The following is a 20,792-nucleotide window of genomic DNA, read 5'->3' on the forward strand; positions in this document are numbered from 1 at the left end:
GTTCTTAATGAAACTAAATACGTGATGACTTACACCTGATCGTGGCATGCACACTGGGTGGGAGTAAATGTGTGTCAAGCGTTGAGCCAGGTTTGTGTGTGTGTGTGTGTGTGTGTGTGTGTGTGTGTGTGTGTGTGTGTGTGTGTGTGTGTGTGTGTGTGTGTGTGTGTGTGTGTGTGTGTGTGTGTGTGTGTGTGTGTGTGTGTGTGTGTGTGTGTGTGTGTGTGTGTGTGTGTGTGTGTGTGTGTGTGTGTGTGTGTGTGTGTGTGTGTGTGTGTGTGTGTGTGTGTGTGTGTGTGTGTGTGTGTGTGTGTGTGTGTGTGTGTGTGTGTGTGGTGTGTGTGTGTGTGTGTGTGTGTGTGTGTGTGTGGTGCGTGTGTGTGAATATTTGGTTCCTTCCAGGAATTCCGCATTGCATCCTCTGAGGCCTAGTGTGAGTAAGCACATGTGTCTCCAGGATCTGACGTCCCACAGTGTAGGGATGAATGAAGATTGTGAAAGAGGGTGTGTTTCAGCTCCATCAGGGGGAGGAAAGGTGACCTCCCCCCCCACACCCCTACATCACACCCTGTCCTGGACAATGCAGGGGGCGGTGGGCTGGTGACTAACAGTACACAACCCATCCGTACCTCATGTAGCCGGATGGGTTGTGTAAAACGCCTATGAGACTGTACTTCCCCATGAAATCTGACTGGGACATGCATCCTGGAAGGACCCCTGGAGCCACTAGACCACAGTGGGAGGGGTCTAGACAAAGTATAATCAGTCCTAATTCTAAAAATACTCATACTGCATGTTGTGATTGAAAATCTATCCCAAATCATGTTTTCTAACAGTGTTTCTGGGGAAAATTGAAGCCATATTCATCTTCATCATGTTATGAAAAGCTGAGCTGGCGGGTGCTTCAGCTGAGAATGAGCAGCAGTCTCAAGGAAGTGACAGCTCTCTGGGCAGCGTGACACAGTGTGCATTAAGAGAGGGTCACACAGCAGGACCAAGGACGCAAACCACGCCAGTTCTGTGGGAAAACCGCACTGAGCATGCTCAACAGTCTGGTAGGGATTTCTCAAGGAAGGAACCCCAGAGGACTCCACTGATTCGCCTGCTGTGCAGAAAAAATAGAAAATCAGATCTCAGCTACTCTTTTTCTTTTTCTCACAGTATTTTCATGTAACAGACACAATCATTCCTCCGTACTAGTTTGTTTAATGCACAGATTTCACAGTCAAGATGATGCTTACATAGATGCTAACTGACAGCATCAATTTGTATTACCCTTTTGTTTTGTGTTTATGCAAAACACCTCTCTGTCTGCCTGCACTGAACATGCAGAGTGTCCTGTAGAAGGAGTGCAATAAACTTGCTGTGACACTTCCCAGACTCACAGAGTGAACCCTCGTTCTTGAAGCGTGCGCGTAACCCTGCGTATGCTTGGTTTTCCCCCGTACGTACTTTACTCTGCTGACGTTTGGCGGGCCTGCGATCGCTCTCTGGCACTCGAGTGCTGTGACGTGTGCTCTGGTTAGTGCCTCAGTCACAGAGTGAGACAGGAGAACAGCAGCAGTGTGACGTCTGTGCGTTTACGGTAGCTGGGTCCTGTTACCACTGGAGCTACTATATTACTTTTATTTATTCCTTTGTTATTATGTTCTATCTGGGGTCTGGCTTAGACCTTCAGTTAGAGAACGTTGGTGGAGGAAATATCCAAAGCCTTTTTTGAGTCAAAGTAGTAATGCCACCTTTTTAAAGTACTCTGTTTTAGATCAAGTTCAAAGATTCAAAATGTGTCAGTATCGGCATCAAAGTAAACTTAAAATAACAAAAGTACTTAATCACTTGTTTTATATCCCGTTATTACATTAATCAAGTAATGAAATGGTGTCTTCATCTTTAATGTTTAAGCTTAACAGGTTACATAAAGTTGAACTGCTTAAAACACCTAATAATATTAAAACCCTAAAACATGCTCTTAGGCTTTTTGACTGTGATAATACATAGTCCTTCTTTTCATACACACACACCCTGGCACACACACATTCATCTCTCCTTTGTATATTTGGGTAAGTCGCCCCTGCGCCCCCCCCCCCCCCCCCACCGGCTGACCCTCTGGCTGACCTCTGTCTGGCGGTGATGATGTCAGACACAGAGGTCATCAGAGGTTATCACAACCGGCTATCAGAGCCGTTTGGGCCTTGAGTGTTTGAACGCTCCCACCAGACTGACTGTGGTCAAATAAGCCACTCGATGCTAACTCAGCATACCCCCTCACACACACACACACACACACACACACACACACACACACACACACACACACACACACACACACACACACACACATGCGATGAAGTTGCCCTTGAGCACTAACAGAGCTCCAGATTCTGGACTTAACCAAAAATGTTTGGTGTGTGCGTGTGGTGAGCCTGCAGACACCTTTCCTCTTTTTGATTTGACCTTTGACCTAAATGATCTGTAACTCCAATGAGCGCGACTGATAGATGTGAGTGAGTTCTCTGTAGAGTAAATGATGTTTGCCAGGCGACCTCAGATGTTATGGTAAACTTGCAGAAAGCTTATGGGGAGTTTGGTTTAGTGCAGTTCGGTTCATTTAGTCCAAGTTTCTCAGGGTCATCAAGTTGTGTTGAGGGGGTGTCTTTGAAGTTTAGGGCGCACCAGTCCCTACACTTTGTAGTCTGGTAAAAAGCATCAACCTGGATTTATTTAATATATCTTTAATGCATAAGTCTCTCAGTTTCATTATATTTTGACGATGAACACTCACAAGATTAAAAATGATTAGGCCCAGATAGGTTGTGAGAATGAATACATTGATTTATAAATGCATTTAGTAATGAATGAATGGATTTTTCCTTAAATAAAGTCACAATCAGAACATACACAATTTAAGTGAAAAGATCATTTATCATGCTAATGTCTAATATGATGAAAATGTGCTATATCTTATTTTGTCTTTTATTTCCATTATTTTTCCATTTTATTTTATTTCCTGTTTTATAAAAGTGTAAAATGTCTTTGAGCACCTCAAAAAGTGCTTATAATTCAAATGTATTATTATTATTATATTACTAATATATAATATTTAATGTTATTTATCTTTTATTGTATCATTCTCTAATGGAACAACTGTCAGAAAAAACGATTTCCCGCTGGGATTTTTAAAGTATTTCTGATTCTGATTACAAACTCCTCCAAATGACAATGTAATCGCCTAAGATGTTTCAAAACAATGACAAATGACGTGTGGTTATCCTAGCGTCAACCCATTTACTGAAGGCACAATGTGCGGTGATGCAAGAAAATGTCTCCACTTTCACTCCATTTGTCTTGCTCCATCTCATGATGTCTGATCCCTGAAAGCCATTTCCAGCACCATCGTTTCTGTTCCCTTTCATGTGTTTTCGTCTTGCACAAAGTGAAGTGAAGAGGAAAAAGAGGGTGAAACAGAGCCCATCACATAATTTCTCTTTTATCCAGCTGTCAGGCTGTTAATGAGATGGGAGAGTGTTTTGATGAAGGAACATTCCCTGGATGTTCAAGCTATCAGTTTGGTACAATGAGGCCAGGAGCACAAGCCGTAGGGGGTGAGTGGGAGGGCGTGTGTATGTGTGTGTGTACATGCAGGGGGATCTGAAGTCTTGTGAGAGGAGACAGAGACCCAGAGAAGGGTAAGATGAGATGGCGGAGGTAGAGACGTGATCAGAGTGAGAACTATATTATTTACTACGTTATTATTTTCCTCTTTTTCCATTTTGCCATTTTCCCTCCTTTTGGCTGTCTTTCTTCTCCTGTGTTAGTTGTGGCTTAATATCGATCTGTTATGGTATGTAAGATGAACATTTCTGGCTGGCTTCTTTTCCCTTCACTAGTTTACTTTTAAGCACACACATTCTCCCATTGATCCTGGCTCTCATTTACGAAACCTGTACGTTTGCCTTTGCTCTTTTTTGATCAGGCATATGGTATGAACACTTGGCTCTCGTTTTCACACATAAGGTATGAAAAGGTGTAGTGAAAAGAAGAAGCTCTTTGAAGGCGAGACAGCTCTGTCTATAAACCTCCAATCTGTTCACTCCAGAGTCTCTCAGTAGACACAAGCTACTCCAAAGTTGTTGGGAAATTATAGTTAGAGAGAATAAAAGGCAACATAATCAATATTCAGTGCCCCATTTGCAGTTGATTTTACAGGACATTTTTTGGCAAATGAGCATGTTGGCTTTATGGCCAGATTTAGATGAGAAGATTGACCTCCCTCACTCATTTTGATATTATCTGCCCATTACATGGCTGTTATCAGTTGTTATCACGACAATTATAGTGCTTTGAACCGGCCAAGTGAACCTTCTTGCATATTGTGAAATGGGCAGTGAAACATTTGGTCAAAGCTGTGAATTGAAGCAAATCTACTTGGTGAGGTTTGGTGAACGATCATTGTTTCGCTTAAATAATAACGTCAATGTGTTAAGATTGGGGTTGCTTTTTTTACCCAACCTCTTTCCTATGTGGACTTTTTTGGGCTTTATACCTGTCTCCAGGTAAATAGTACCACTAAAGGTTGGAGCCTAAATATCAAACCTCCCTACAGTGATCAAGCTTACCATGGTAATGGCCTATTAGCCAAATAGGAGGTAGAGTAGGTCCACATCATCTCAAATCCATGCTGATGACAACTGATATTATTTAATCAGCTAGCAACTTCTTTAAGTGGGTGATGTCTGTATAAAGTTATAGCAAGCCCACAGTTAGCTTTGCTTAGCATACAGACTGGAATAATGGGGAAGGCTATAGCTCATCATAACACTTAAACTGTTATTTTACTTTGTTTATATCAAAGTGTAAAAACTCCAGGTTGTGTTTACTACTTCCTGTCTTCACCATGAGTTTCCTAGCTAGCTAGCTAATCAACAGGCCCCAATTTATCTAGACACCCACTTACTCTTAATCCATCTGTCATTCTCTCTCTCTCTAGGTGGCCTTGTCTTGTCACTGCAACCACAGCTAGCAATATGCAGGCAGACCCAGTTAATCGCCAATTCCCCATTACAGGCCTTGTTTCTCATCATCCAGTCTGTCTGGCTTCCTTATCAGCCTACGGAGCTTTTCATCTGCATCTCAGGTCCTCTGCCACACCACCAGGTTCTCGTTTAGCCTCCCACCCTTGGAGCGAAGCTGTTTAGAGGAATTATCTTTCATCTTTGTGGGTGGACATTTGGATCTGGGAGGAAACAATGTCTGAGAGTGTAGGTTAGAGTCAGTAGTTATTTGTTGACCTGAGTGTATTGGAATATTTAACAGAGCCACTTCCAGATCCAGTTTGAACGCCTGCTTTCTCTATCAGGGATTTTATAGGATTAGCAGATTTCAAATAACCTGACAAAACTTTCCACATTTGTGGTCCTACCCACTGTTTTAGTGCAAAGGGTTGAGGTTGGCTTTGTTTTTTTTGCTCCCACTCCACACATGGTTTCAGAAGGAAGTGTTTAGTGGTAAGATCCAGATTTTAGACATGGCTTAGCTCAGGATTGGCAACCAGGTTTTATGAAGAGAACATGAAAAAATCTGCGGGAGAACTGCCCAGAAATGTACGACTGATTATTAGGATTTACAAGCTCCCATGAGTGCTTGGACCTGGTGACTGGGACCTGCTGATGGAGACAATAGGCCTCAGCTTTGGCCCTCATCTGCCCCTGGCTGAGGGACTCTGCAGGTACTAATTCTCCCCTGTCAACCCCTGCTCATTACACCACTTACTGGGAAACCTCTGGTGTATACCTCGGCCTGCAAATGGGACAATACCTTTGTGGAATGCGAAATAACAACAATGCACTGTGGGAATATTACACAGGGGCTTAGAAAGGCAGGAGGACTGTTCATTAGAAATCAGAGCGTTGCTGTGTTTCCTTCCAGTGTTGGTGTTTCTTCTCCTTCAGGTTTTGTAAAGAAAAAAGTTATCACTTTTTTAGCAGTTTCCTTGTGATTTTACTATAAAGCAATATTTCATAAAAAAATGTACAAGGTGTCACATTGCTGGTGCATTACATGTGTTCTTTTGTGTTCGTGTTCCTGATAAGCCATCCTGTTGCCGCCCCAGTCATTAGCTTGTACTCTGAAATAACACTTTCTCCAGACACAAACTCTTGTCGTCACTTGTACAATCAGCACTGTCTGCTCCGTAAGCCCTTGAAGAAAAACATCTCAAAGCTTCGAGGTGACGTCTGTCAGCAGGTACTTTCACACAGATTTAGAAGAGCAGGGAAATGACTGTTTATGGGAATTGTCTAGGACCAAATAACACAAACAATCTCCCAAGTTTTCTCATCCCTTCTGCACTTACATCATAACCCAGACTGCTTATTTCACAGACTTAGCAGAACACTTTGAGTTTGTTTGTGTCTATGACCCCAAGCTGGGTCGGCATGTATCAAAAGGTCTGCTTCTGCATGCTCTTCCTCGCATTAGATGCATACAAAGTAGATGTTGTCTCTGTCTCTGGGTGAGTTTGGAGGCCATATTTGTGGCTTTACCTCCCTGCTGCTTTTGCAAGACTTTGAAGCTGAGTCTGGGGAATGAGAGATGATCTCTGATCCCCCCCCCTTCCTCCTCCTTTTTACTCCTGTTCTAACGCTCCCCACAAGACACAGCTGGTCTGTGAGATCATCCCTTCTCGAGCGAAGTTGTAAATAAAACGTCTCTCTCTTCTCTCCCTCTCACTTCCTAGATCCACCTCCCTCTTATCTCCCTCAAGGAACATGTCTTTCTCCCCTTGTTGCTGATTTGTCTGACAAGTTGTCAACAGACCAGGAGAATAAAGTTTCACACACTTTAGAGTTGGATATCACTGAGATGAACCGAGGTAATGATGTGATGCGGGCTTCAGATCATTGACGTATCAAGCCATATATTTAGGGCCGAGGCTGTAAATGTGAAATGTAGTTATGAGATGATGAAAAGCCCTCATGCACTTGTGAATGTGACTGTAAGTAATTCAGAATTTCAGAAGACTCATCGCTCTGAATACGCAAAGAATGTTATATTTTTTGTTTCAGATCTTGGGATTTAGTTTGTTTGTCTGTAATGGTCTTGGGTTTTTGTTCAGTCCTTTGAAGGTTATATCTGTGTTTAGCATTCAGCCGAGTGTTTTGGTTCGTCTGTTTTCCAGCTTGTGGATTCTCAGCTTTAACCTTATTTTTTTTATCATTAAATCTTTGAAGTCTGCCTTAGTTATCTGCATTTCCATCAAAACCTGCACTCCTAAAATTGTGACATTGTCAGCAGGAATACAGAAAACGATTGACCAGATTTTCAAGAAACATGGTGGGAGTAACCTGGGACATGAAGGAATCCATTACATTTTGGAGTGGATAAGAATGAGGGGGCGTATTCACAGATTATTTTTCACTTAGGTGAACGGCCTTTGGCGGAGTACTGCTGTCTCCGAGTATCCTTCTAGCTGAACCTTGCAAAGATGTGCGGGACTGAAACTGCTATCTTTGCCAACAACTTGAACACTGAACAATTCTAGTAACGAAACTCTGGTTATGAACATATTTTTTACATTACAGTTGTTGTTGTCGTGTCAGTAAAATCAAGAACTTGCATGTGGTCAAATCCGTATTCATGATAGAATACGAACTATATGTTTCATTGAAGGTTTATTTAGTGCTGCAGTTTAAAGACAGATGACGTCTCAAAGTCCCTTTAGTCATTATTTATTGGTGGCTAGGTTACGGTTACCATAGTCAGGGATGTCAAAATCCCAGTCCAGTTGTATTTATTGTAAACCTGAGTCTGACTTTATAAAATGAGGGTTATATGGAGTTAGTATTGAGAACAAATTGCGTTACAATTGCCAACGCAGAGGCTCCTAAAGTCCTCGAAGTCTGTCCTTGAACTTCTTCTCAGCCTGGTGTCACATACCTCCACCTTTGTAAGTGAAAGCCAGATACTGCTGATGAAAACTGCTCCGACACAATGGAGCGGCCCTGACCTAAGCCAGGAAGGGAAAATCAGAAACACATCCTCCACACGAAAGTCTTGGCCCAGGTCGTAATATCTTTTACACATAACACATCCGTTTATTCAATTAAACCTGTTTAATTAATTATTGCCAGTCATAGGCCTAATGTACTTTATTCACCCTGTCGGACTAACTCATTTTCAGGCATGTTTGTTTTCCAACGACAATGATTAAGGAAGTGCACTTGATTCCTTAAAAAACAAGATGCTGTGATTTAAACGTTAAGAAAAGATTCAAGATGTGCCCTTTCTCGGCGTGGTCTTTTGACCTGATTGAGGATGCCCTTGCTGAGTGTCGCAGACAGATAAAATGCATTAGCGGTTTGTGGTTGGCGGACCGCAGCTCTTCTGGCTCAGCTTTAATCTCTTTGTCTCCTCAGCACTCTCACAGAAAGACGCACAACTGTGGTCATGATCCCAACATGAAAGGATAACCCTAATTAAAACATCTGAATTACAAAACTAGACAAAGCCATTCTGAAGTGGGGGAACATGCTGGATTGTTCACATCCCCTGAGGACAATTAGTTGGCTTTAATAATACTCCTCAAAATTAGAAAAGGTTGGATTTCTGTGTTTGGTTGATGCCTGGGAAAGCTTGTTGGCTCTAGTTCTTTGTAAATCAGTAAACACGCCAATAACCGATTAGTTTTTAAGGGTTTTGTGGTTGTGGTACTGGTTATATTTGCAAAACACGTGCATGCACTCGAGCTGAGAACTCCCTGAATCACATATGCATTGATGTATTTGTTATGAACTTTGGCTTTCTGTTAAAAAAAAGTGTCTGGAATGCAATGATTGGCAGATGGTCTGAAAATAACAGATTATCTGCCCATACTCATTTTGAGGTTGTAAACACATGAAGGACTATGGAATATTTAGCATATTACAAATAAACCAGCTTGGGTTTGCACAAATCCTAAATCTGATTAATTTGTACCAGGCGAAACAAACAAGTCTATCAGAATTCAACCATGCCCCTTCAACGCTTTTATCTTCCTCTCAATGTGATTAGTGGATTTTAAACCAAGCTCAGTGTTTTGCAGTGTGTGGTTTTGGATTCTGGGTTTAATGTCAGAATGTAGCCTCAAATATAAGCCTTGTGATGAATTGTTGCAGTGCTGTGAACTCAAATGTTTGGAAGATCTCTTGAAGATTGTGTGGGGGAGTTAATGGCTGATTAATGAGGGCAGATGCAGAGATGAGTATTAGGATGTGGTCTGATCATCCACCTGGCCATGAAGCCATTGACCAGACATATCAACTGGAAGGGAAACAGGAAAAGAAGCGTGAGTGTATATCTAACAGAACTAGACTATTTAGTCTATTCCATAACTTCCCAAGGACTTATTGATAACACTGAGTCCTGCTGCAGAAACCACATCATCATTGGCAACAGGGTAGAGGTTAAAGTTGTCGACAGTGTGTGTTTGTGTTTATGTGTTCATGTACAGTGCATGCAAGACATTTTCATACATCCCTTTAGCAATATTCTTGTGTCTACTTCAATGTTTTGAGAATTAGAGTTGACTCTCTATTAGTGGCTCAGTTAAAAGGGGGGTATCTGTCCAATCAGAACCATCTCATTATAGACACTGCCAACCCATAATCCTGTGAGGACTGAAAATAACTAAATCACACTATTGTCATTCAGTATTATCTGTACATTAGCTTGTATTTTATTTTAAAGATTATGATAAGAAATGGAGATTGCTTTAAAGAAATATTAACACATATTGGGAAATTACAGTAGCTTTCTTGCCAAGACTAAGATGAGAAGATCAATACTACTATACAAGCGCCTCAAAACCAACTAATTAAAACCATTTTAATTGTTTTTCTTAAGTTTAATAAAAACCAAAAGAAGTAACTCGTAATCCTGTGAGGTTGCCAGCCAACGAGCACAAGGTTCAGGAAGTGACTGCTCCGAGCCAAGAACATAGCCTCTTTTGTTCAGACACTTTCTATGCCCAACCGTTTACCTTGTCTTCCAATAAAACATCATCACACGACTTCCTTGTGCTTTTATGCGAGAGTTGGATAATGTTGGTTAGAAAAGGGAAACAAACTAGTTTCCTGTGTCAAAGTTCAATATATTGTCTGACGTATTGCTTGGGAGGACATTCTTCTTGTTTGACAATTTCTGAGACACATAACGTGATTTAAGTGTCCCTCTGACCTAAAGCTTTTTGTAAAGGCAAGGCAACGTACGTTTATTTATATAGCACCTTTCAACACAAGGCAATTCAAAGTGCTTTACAAAAATGAAAGACATTAAGAGCATTAAGAAACATTATAAAATGGCATTTAAAAACACTAATTTAAAAGCAAAGATACATGAATGAAAGTTACAGTGCAGTGTGAGATACACACATCTGAAATGTTTAGGTCTGACTCTTAATCATTGCTAACTTTTTAGCAGAAATATTTTTCTATGACCTAACTTTCTTTCTACTTTCTTTGTTAACCCTTAGATGCACGAGTGACTGGACCACACTCTTCCATAAGTGGGTCAAAAAGGACCCGTGTTAGAATAATATGTGTTTGTATGTCATTTTGGTTAAGACAAATAACCTTTTCTCAGATTGCAACAACTTGATGCAAAGCTTAAAGAAATCACTGTGAGAATGAACGAGTGTCATCAGGAGGTTGCAGCTCCAGATCCTTTACAATGAATGTGAGAGTTGTAATAATGGCTATCATGACAGGATGATTAACTGTACACAACAAAAGTAAACTAAATAGGTTTTATTCTAGTATAAATATAATCGACATTCAGTACTGACATAAACCAGCAACAATAATGAGATTTAGGGTTTTAGAAAGGCCAAGCTGCCTTCAATTTGATTCATTTTTTTAAATTGAAATAGTTTGTTTTCTAAATATCACATCCTGACCTGTTCTACTATATTATTTGAACAAAAGAGTGTCCAAATCACTTACAGAAATGGAACGATATTTCACCCCTCGGCTATTTATTGGTCCTGTCACAAAAATAATTATGTTGTGCCTAACAGAAATATGAAATGTCTTGATGCAGCAAATGCCAGCCATCTATTTTCTTCCTTCAGATGGTGGCGCAGAGGGCGGCCTTTGAGTATGACTTATTATGAGACAGGGCAAAACTTATTTTGAAGACTATATCCCACACATCCAGTGCTGTTGCCTTTCTCATAACAAGTAGATATACTGCATTTACTACATTTTTTAAAACCAAAAACAGGTTGGAGGTTGTGTCACATTATCAGAGAGTTTCTTCTTTATTACTTCTGCCAAGGAGGCGATGTTCTTGGTTTGGTTTATTTGTCTGATTGTCGGCACGATTATGAAAAGAAATACTGAACCATTCATCATGTTACTTGGTGGTAGGGTGCACCATGGGCCAAGGAGGAACCCAAGACATTTAAACATTAATCAAAATGAATGTACAGATAATCATTTTTATGTTGTTAAATTGCAAGAAAGGGCATTTAGCCTTGGCAGAGTTCTGCACCTCTTTCCATCCCACCTGCTTTCCATCCTGTTTTCCTCTTTTCCTTGTCAACTGATATTATTTATTGTATGATGACCAGTTACCCAAACAGCATGGCATATTAACTACTTAGATCCAAAACAGTGGCTGACAAGAAGGCAGTTGCATATAAACAGTTTCAGACAAACAAGCAAGGCAGCCAAAAATCTTCAAAATACATCCAAAAATCCACAGTAAATAAGAAAAGTATGGTATTTGAACTCTAAATCTATGCGTTGTATGTCAGTCAGGACAACATTGCACAAACTTGTGGTTTTCTTTGCAGACTCGGTTTCCTGTGCAGCCTCCTCTGCATGTCAAAGAAGTCCAAACAGAGGTGGAAGGAGGAAAACATGTTTTGCACAGAGATGATGGCAAGTCATTAAATATGTTATTATCCTTATAGAGGACTTGAACTTGGTAATCAAAAACAAAAAATCACAGTCAAAGCCAATACCAACGACCAGACAAGAGGGACAATATTGGAACATTTTGCAAACCCTGTATTATGTTCAATTATATATTTTTAAAACCCAAATCCAGTTGAGTTCCAATCTCTGAATCCATCAGCTTTGAGTCTGGTAACTTCAGTATATAGCCTCTAGGTGCAACGACCGATATCATATTTATTCCCTTTTTTAAGCTCCACTCATATTGTTAACCTGCATCCAAATCCCACTCAAACATAAGTGTTTGATGCAATACTTGTTTTACAAATAGACTGCCTACTGAAACAACATTTTGTCCTGTAACTTACAGATACCGCATTCATATCCAGATCACTGTATAGAGATTAGTTTTATGTTAAAAGCCTTGTATAGCAGAACCTAAAAGCATGAGAGTGATCATAGTATCATCATCCTATTTTGAACTTCGGTAAAGTCCCCTTTTTCTTTCCCACCATGTGTACAATGTGCTTGTGAGTCTTTATGTTGGGTGTGTGCAGTCAAAGACGTCCACATATCTTTGCAGTGGCACAGCCAGTTTCACTCCCTCGGGTGCTCTCAACCCCCGAATGGCTGTGTTTCCATTATTTCTTGTTTTAGTGTGACCCTCCATATGGCTCAACTCTTTTACACATATGAGCTCATCTCAGGTCCATTCACAGCTTTCCTAGAAACACTGCCATAAGAACATTTATATTATACACAACTCCGGGACATAGTAACACCATCTCCCTGAGAATCACAACATTGCAACTCATATTGTTTTTCCCTTAACAAGATCAATGCCACCTCAAACCTACATTTGACAGCTTATTTAAAGGCATCACTTGTTAACACCACGATCAAATTCTGTGATACAACTGTGGGTCTGGTTTGCAATGTACAACCTGTAGTCTCTGTGGTCCAAGCAAAGAGGTGTTCATATTCCAAATTGCTTGATTAAAAATAATATTCATGTATTTTGATACATTCATTATAATGTGTTGTTAAGGATTTTGTATATCTTTCTCGCTTCAAAAGACAAATATCTCGCATCTACAAGATTCTCCCATGAAAATCCTGATGCCCATAAACAAAAGAGTTAGAGGAGCACATCTGGACTTCCCTCAGATTAAACATCCCGAACGTGACCTGAGCTGGAAACGATTTGTGTTCACCGGCAGTGTTGTCACTCCTGCCGAGAGGCAAGAGGGTGGGGAGGGGATGGTGGAGGTTGAGGGATGGCGGGAGGCTGGGGTCAGTGGGTGATGATTCCTGTGAAAGGATATGGCGAATACACAGAGTTCCTCTGCTCTTAAGGTTTGGTTGTGGCATGATACATGGTTGTGTTTGAAGATGTAATCTCCCTTTTGATTTCCATTCAGCGGGCAGGATGGGAGGGTGCCGGGTCCCTGCTCCCCTGGGCTCCCACATCCAACCCATATCAGGGTCAGGCAGACTCTCTTATAAACACTGATTAAAACACTGGAAATGGCTGCTTGGCTAAAAGCTCCTGCTGACAAAATCCAGCAGGATGGAGCTACGCTAAGGAAGACAAGCCTGATGTGAAATTAAAGTCCATGATGTACATCCGTGGTGATTTGAACTGAGGTCCACTTTGTGAGTCTATTTTCTGTATATTTGATCTGAAGTAAAACAATTTCCCCTTCTCTTTACCTCCCCTCTTCTGTTTGTTTGAAGGTCTTTAAATCTGCAAAAGAGAATGACGTGTCATATGTTGTTAACATCATCAAAGCATGCAGAGCGCGACTGTTCTTATCTCATCATCTGAAACAGATGCCTCCGGTTCAGAGGGCACTGCTGCTGAGTAGATTTCTGCAGTTTTATAACAACCAGATAGAGGAAGAAAAGGAGGCTGATGTCAGTTTCTGCAGCCCCACATGCAGCCCGTATGGAAAATACAGAAATACTGATTCCATAACAGTACACATAACACGAGAATGAGATGTGTGGTTTCATCTGGCAGCGTTTAGTTTTTCCTATTTTTCTCATTTAAACATAATGAATGACTTTCATATTTGCAGTGTTAGATCTCTGGCTAAAAAATCTACCAAAAAATGTATTCCGCAGTGACGGGATGGTATAGTGTGCCCGAAATGATCAGAGAAAGAATGTATCACATTTATTAAAAACCTTTTTAAATGGGACATTGTCTCTGTATGATAACCACAATGAAGAGACAGACTTAAAACATATGGCCGTTCATTGAATGCATGGTTTTGCTCAAAAAGCTTTAACGCAGCAATTCCATTGGGAGCAAGGGGAAATAAATATCAATGAAGATTTGAAAACTGAAAAGAGGTTTCATCTGTGGCAACACCAGCGTCACAAAACAGTGTGTTGCTCTATCCTCCTGTCACCTAAAGCAACATGTCTTAATAAATGACAACTAAATATGAAAACATCAGAATTCATCTGTTAAAAATGAGTTACCTGGAGCCTTTTTGAGTGAAGCATATAAACTGGGTAATCCTTGTTGGGATGTTGGGAAGGCTCTTAACTGCCCCTTACCCTGCAGGGCACTTAGTGGCTGCATCCTTTATCAGATAAAAACAGAAACTGAGGGAATCATCAGGTTAAAAGCTTCAAACTAATGAGATGGAAATGATGTAATCAGATTCATCTGGTGCTCATTTGATGGCGCTGTCCTCATGCGGCCACTTGGGCTCTGCATGTGAGTGGAGTTTACACACAGCGAAGAGCCTTTTCTCTCACAATGTTCTGTGCTGCAGCACTCGATGGGTGGTCACTTTCATACAAGTGCATTGTTGTATATTCAGCTATCTATCAAAGCATTGTGGATTGATACATCTGCACTGTTCTTTGCAGGGTTTTATTGACTTAGTCCAATCAATTGGAAGCTTTTTTGACTCTAATGCAGAACAGCAGCGCCAGCTTCTCTCAGACCCCCCGTGGTTTGGCAGGAAAATCAGAATCATATAATACAGTGCTTTTTTTTTCTACGAAAGCGGCTTATTGTAAAGCCAACTCCAGGATATATAAACATGACATGTTTATGCTTCTGACATTTTAATTTGACCCAATTATATGGTGGCTTTATTGAAATACTCCCTAATTCCAACAATGCTGGAGGAATTTGGCCTTAGTTGTAATGCAGGCAGTCATATGTGGGTTTGGATTGTTTTGTTGTGGTTTTGGAGTAATTCTCAATTTGAGTAGGCCTACGACAAAATGACAGGGTTTGTAATTTTGGACTCAAGAACCAAGTTTCTATTCTGTGTTTTTTTCTTTTTAAATGAATAAATAATGAGGCCGTTGGATTCAAGAAGCAGTTAAATGATTGTGATTGTTAAGTAAAATGTATAAAGAGGTCTGAAACAAGTCGACCACTTGTCCTTTTGTTTTGAGCTCGTGTGTCGGTTTCTATAGTTCACCAGCGTCTGTTGAATGTCAGTTAATAGCAGCCTGCTCTTTCATAACTGCCAGGGTAGATTTGCTTTTCTTCGACTGGGAAAGAGAGTATTTGAGCACACTTGGAAGTTGAAACTTAAAGTGTTTACTGGGTCAATGCTGTATGTAAGATCCTGATGTATTGAGTCGTAACGTGATTTACATTTGACGCTTTGAATCGAATGGATGCCCCTTCACCTTCACATGAATGTGTTTGTCAGAAAGTAATCGACAGTTGGTCTGAAGGTACATTATGTTCTGTGAAGGGCTCTTGTCGGAGAAAATGCACAGAAAATCCATCCTATATAGCTTTCAAGTTTAAAAGTAAAAGGAGTATAAGTCTTGGTAAAGCATTTGCATAAATTGTCTGGTAAATCGATGTTGCCTTTGCTTACAGCTTCCAGTGGAGCAAGTGGCACAGCAGGATGAGGTTTTTTGTATGCCGTTCATTATTGTATGTGATGGCTAACCTTTGGATTACATGTAAACAGTATCTGCTCCGTTGCAACTCGGAGAGATATGCACTGTCAAATAGGATTTCCTTTGTTTTCCCATTTTGTTTCCTCCTCTACTCTCTCTCGTTCCCTCCCACTTTATTCTTTTCCGCTTCTCCTTTCATCTGCAAACTGAAACTTCCCAGAGCACGGTCAGTATCTGTAGAAAAGATTAGGAACACCCTTGTTGGCTTTTGTCCTGTAACCAATCAAAACCCCTGTAGTGAGCTACTGAAACATTTGGAAATTGTACGTAAAAAGATGCTGCTGTTGTTGAAGCATCCTAGAGGCTAAACACCAACACACACCACCCTAATCAACTGGCCCTGATGGACATACTAAGGATTGGTGATTGAATGATGGAGAGATGGAAAGCAGTAAGGCCTAAAAACTGAAATAAATCGCAAAAGTGAAATCTGAGAGTGTTGACCTTAAACATCCATATGTCTTGGCTTTTTAAAAAATAGCTCATGTTCATAGGGAAAAGACTTCATTACCATCAAAAGGAGATGCTAATTGCCATAAGTGGAACCAATAAAAAAGGTTTTATGGGTCGCAGTAATCCTGTCCACAGCAGGACGACAAAATGGATGAATTCTTTGTTGAGGTCCTCACAGTATATAAATCCACTTTATTTGTGCATGTCCTCTTTCCTCAGGGCAAGTAGAAAGAGCAGAGCAGTTGCAGATGGCTTGTTTCAGGAAACCACGGGCCCAAAAAGGATCCCTCTCTGCTGTGCATTTAGTATACAAACTACAAAGGCAGGCTGCGGTCAGCACACCCTTGTGAAAGGGGCTAAAATAGTGTCAGCAGGATGTCCACCAGACTGCAGGCAAGCAGAGGAGAGAGCATATACCAACATGACATGTGAAGGAGAGGGCAACACATACCGTCAAGAATAACACATTGATATTTGCTCTTATTGACAAACATCATCGTTTCAACTGAGATGGTTATGTGGATGGATGTATTGAAAGCAATTTTAAATGGAATTCACCATAAATTACTGCAATTTTTTAAATCGCCGACAAGCAACCGGGGTCCATTCATAGCTAAACAACCGCAACCAAGGCCGTTAAGTGTTGCTTTTCTTAACATGGCTGAACAATTTTTTTTACACACAAAACCAAATTGTACTGAATGGATTTAAAGAGAGTGTTTTTCTGCTGTTACATATAGGCCAGTGTATAATTAACTTCACACGAACCCAGCATTGTGTTTTTGATCTGAAGAGGGTTATATTATAATAGAATAATATTTTAATTTAAAAAAATGCAATACTACGCAGAAAATAGTGTTGCTGCTGTGTTTGGTAATCAGCCGATGTCAATTATTGGTAACTGCATATGTGAAATGCTGGAAGGAAAGAGGTGTAGCAAGAGTAGCTTATTCAATGCAAAGGTGATGTCATTGATGAACAGCCTCACTATAGGTGGATATGTGCAGGGCATAGGGCTGAGTGGCCTTTTGACTGTGGCTTTTAATGGATCTCTTTCACTTGTAAAATGTATTTACGGTAATTGGCTTCTGTTAACAACCATTTTCGACTTCCTATGGTCCAAAGTTATTCAATTTTTGTGCTCGTGAAATCTGTTTGACTCTGTGAAGGTTCAAATTTGCGACTTTTATTTAGCCAATAACTCTGTCCAGTTGTTGCTGTCTCTGAGCTCGACATTGTGAAGTCCAGCTGTTCAGAAATGTATCCCATCATTCCACACTGATTAAAGGCCCGCTCATGTCGGACCACCATTAGTTGATTGTGGTACTTCTCTTTGAAGTGATCAAAAACTTTGATCGTCTGGATATTTTCAGATGAGGTTATGAAATGTCACTTTCACTGACTAATGTCGAAAACAGAGCCCTGCTCCTCCTACACAGGCAACAATGCAGCTTTCTGCCTCTCCAAACCTTCTAGAAACACGTGCTGTTTTAAAGCATTGTTTTTTGTGTCAAAGTTGGCATTCCTGTAATATTAAAACATTCTTTACAGCTATGTTCTGCCTGACCTCAAAGGATGTGATTAACAATGAGGTGCCTCAAGAGACAGGTTCATTTTGCCACCATTTTGTCTCACTTTGACTTGTTTGTGAGGCTTTTAAACACACTATAGAGTGCTAGGAATATATACTAAAATATAACTTTTAAAGCATGACATGTTTTACTGTGATACACATTTAGTTGAATAAATAAGGGTCATGTTTTGCTCAAAAGCATAGGTACACTGTTTTTACGGGTATGTGTTTTCTATATATGAGTCAAAGGCCAAGTAACACTATTTCAATATGTCTGGATTGGATTTGACTCAAGTACATCATTGACCCCTTACTCAACTACAAAAACAAGAAGTATGCTATTTTATAACAGTGCTGTGACCAACTTGCCTCAGGTTAAATTACCATCCAAACATTTGACAATAGGTGTGGTAGAGATATAAAGTCCCATGGGTAACTTAAATAAGCAGAGAAAACAAACTCCAAACTAATGTGTGATGATGTGACCTCAGACGTGGGACGGCAGTGTTTAAATTTGATCGAAACTGAACCTCAGGGTGACGCAGGTGGGAGTTAATGTGAAAAACAGGACAGCAAGAGCAGAGTTTATCTGGTAATAGCGACGCCATTGGTTTGCTGGCCTTCCCCCATATGTGAGCATGTCTTGAGTCATATCACAGGGAGGCTGTGGCGCAGTGGACTCGTGCGTAGGTGTTCGGATCAGGGGAGCACAGGTTCAAACCCCACTGCAGTCAGCATGTCGTTGTGTCCCTGGGCAAGACACTTCACCCCAAATTGCTCCTGTGGGGATTGCCCACAGTATTGAGTATGTAAGTCGCTTTAGATAAAAGCGTCTAACAAGTAACATGTAATGTTATATCAGGGATGAAACTCAGGTGATGTCATTAACAGAGACTTTTTTGCATAAGCAATCAAACTACACAGGCTAGTACATATCAAATATGATTCAAAGTAACGTTTCCTGTACACCCCTTTAGGTTTTTTACAGCGTGGCTGTGTATCAATAACTTCTTATATATTTTCCAACAGAGCAATCTTGTCTACAGTACCCAATTTCCTTCACAGACTAGTGCCCTTACTTATCTGGCGGAGGAATGACGGGGTTCCTGCAGGGATCTAACCTCGAATCCTAGCCATCTTACAAAGGATATTTCCTGTACCTTTGAAGCCGTCCGTTCCTAAACAGTGCACAGAAGAAGATGCACAGAAGGGCCAGGTGTGCAACACTTACAGTGTATTTTCAGCATATACCTTCATCAAGTAAACAGTAAGAACAAAAGGAACCTTGATGGAGCCAGAAACAATTGTAAAATGTTATTGGCCTACTATATACAGGTTTGTATACCTTTTATTATTATTTGGTCCTCTGTATTATCATTCCCAATAGATTAATATTATGAGTTTTGGGCTGTTCAACTAGCACATACATGCACCATATTTCTCCAATTTCTTCAGCTAGTTTTATTAAAACTAATATTGCAGCCCTCTTTTCAGCATCCAGCTGTTTTAAATCCAATGCAGGTACTGTGGTAGTTGAACATCAGTTGCTGTGACAGTTTTCATTCTAGGTGGACAGGTTATTTCAGTTTGTGCAGCTTGATACAAATTAATCATGACTACTGTATCTTGGCTGCACAAATAATATCCATGCTGTGTTTCACATCATGTTTGAATAGGGCCTGATAGGATTAAGGGAGTGACTTACACAACATGTGCTTATGGAGTTAATCGAATAAGGCTAGACAAAGCTAACATAAAACTCAAAGAATGTATTGCTTGATTTTTGTATACGCAAACGTTTTGTGTTCTTTGTTGGGTTTCATAATTATAGTATAGCGTTCACCATATTGTTGTGTTATGTGTTTTAGTGCAAGGTTCCTGTGATTGATCCATATTGTGAAAAACAACAGCTCATCTGTTCCTAGTTCTTTTGGCAGGACGCAAGGTGTCGACTGTTTTTCCCCATCATTGTCTTATTCTACTGCAAACACATTTCTTTTTTAATGAATGTTTTTTTTTTTTTTAAAGGATCCATGGTCATTTTCTTTCAATTGTTGGAATTGCAAATGGATAACTACAACATTAATGATGAACAATTATATATTTAGCACCTCTCATATAATAAATGTAGCACAAAGGGATTTACAATATGGGAAAAATACATTTAAAACAGGGATAGAATGCCAAATTAATGAAGAATAGGATACATTATAAAGTAAAACACAATATCAGAAAAATATTAGTAATATCTGTAATAATCTCACAAAAATGAAAGACAATAAAATGGAATAAATGCATTACATAAAACGTCAAATAAAACGACTGAACGATAATTAAAAAGTTAAAAATCACTTTCCCTATTCTCAAGATGCACACCCATTAATAAGCACCACATCAGCATTAGTTTAAATACTCTACTTAGCAGAACAAGCATATCGTAATTATGTCACAGCCAACCTGATGTATAAAGATTAACTGTCTACAGCTGAAGACATAGTCATCATAACCTTATTGCAGTTTACATTTTTTGCCTATTTTAAACCACCTTTGTGTTATAGGACCTTCCTTGTAGTGAATATTCCCCCCAGTGCACTGCTGAGATCCTGTCAGCTATAGTGAGCTCGCTGGCTCCTCTTGGTCCCAGAAGACCCATTTACACGTGGCCCTGCCAGCAGGACCCGGGCCAGCCTATTCTAAAAGCCCTGACAAGCATTACATATAGTCCATGACCCAGAAGGCAAGGCGAGGCAAGGCAAGGCAATTTTATTTATATAGCACTTTTCAGCACGTGGCGATTCAAAGTGCTATACAGATTAAAAGCAAAAGACAGAACACTTAACTACATCCAAAACAACAAAAGGACAAAATGGAGCAGAGGAGAAACA

This window comes from Gymnodraco acuticeps, unplaced genomic scaffold, assembly GCF_902827175.1.
Source record: "Gymnodraco acuticeps unplaced genomic scaffold, fGymAcu1.1, whole genome shotgun sequence".
NCBI classification, from domain to species: domain Eukaryota; kingdom Metazoa; phylum Chordata; class Actinopteri; order Perciformes; family Bathydraconidae; genus Gymnodraco; species Gymnodraco acuticeps.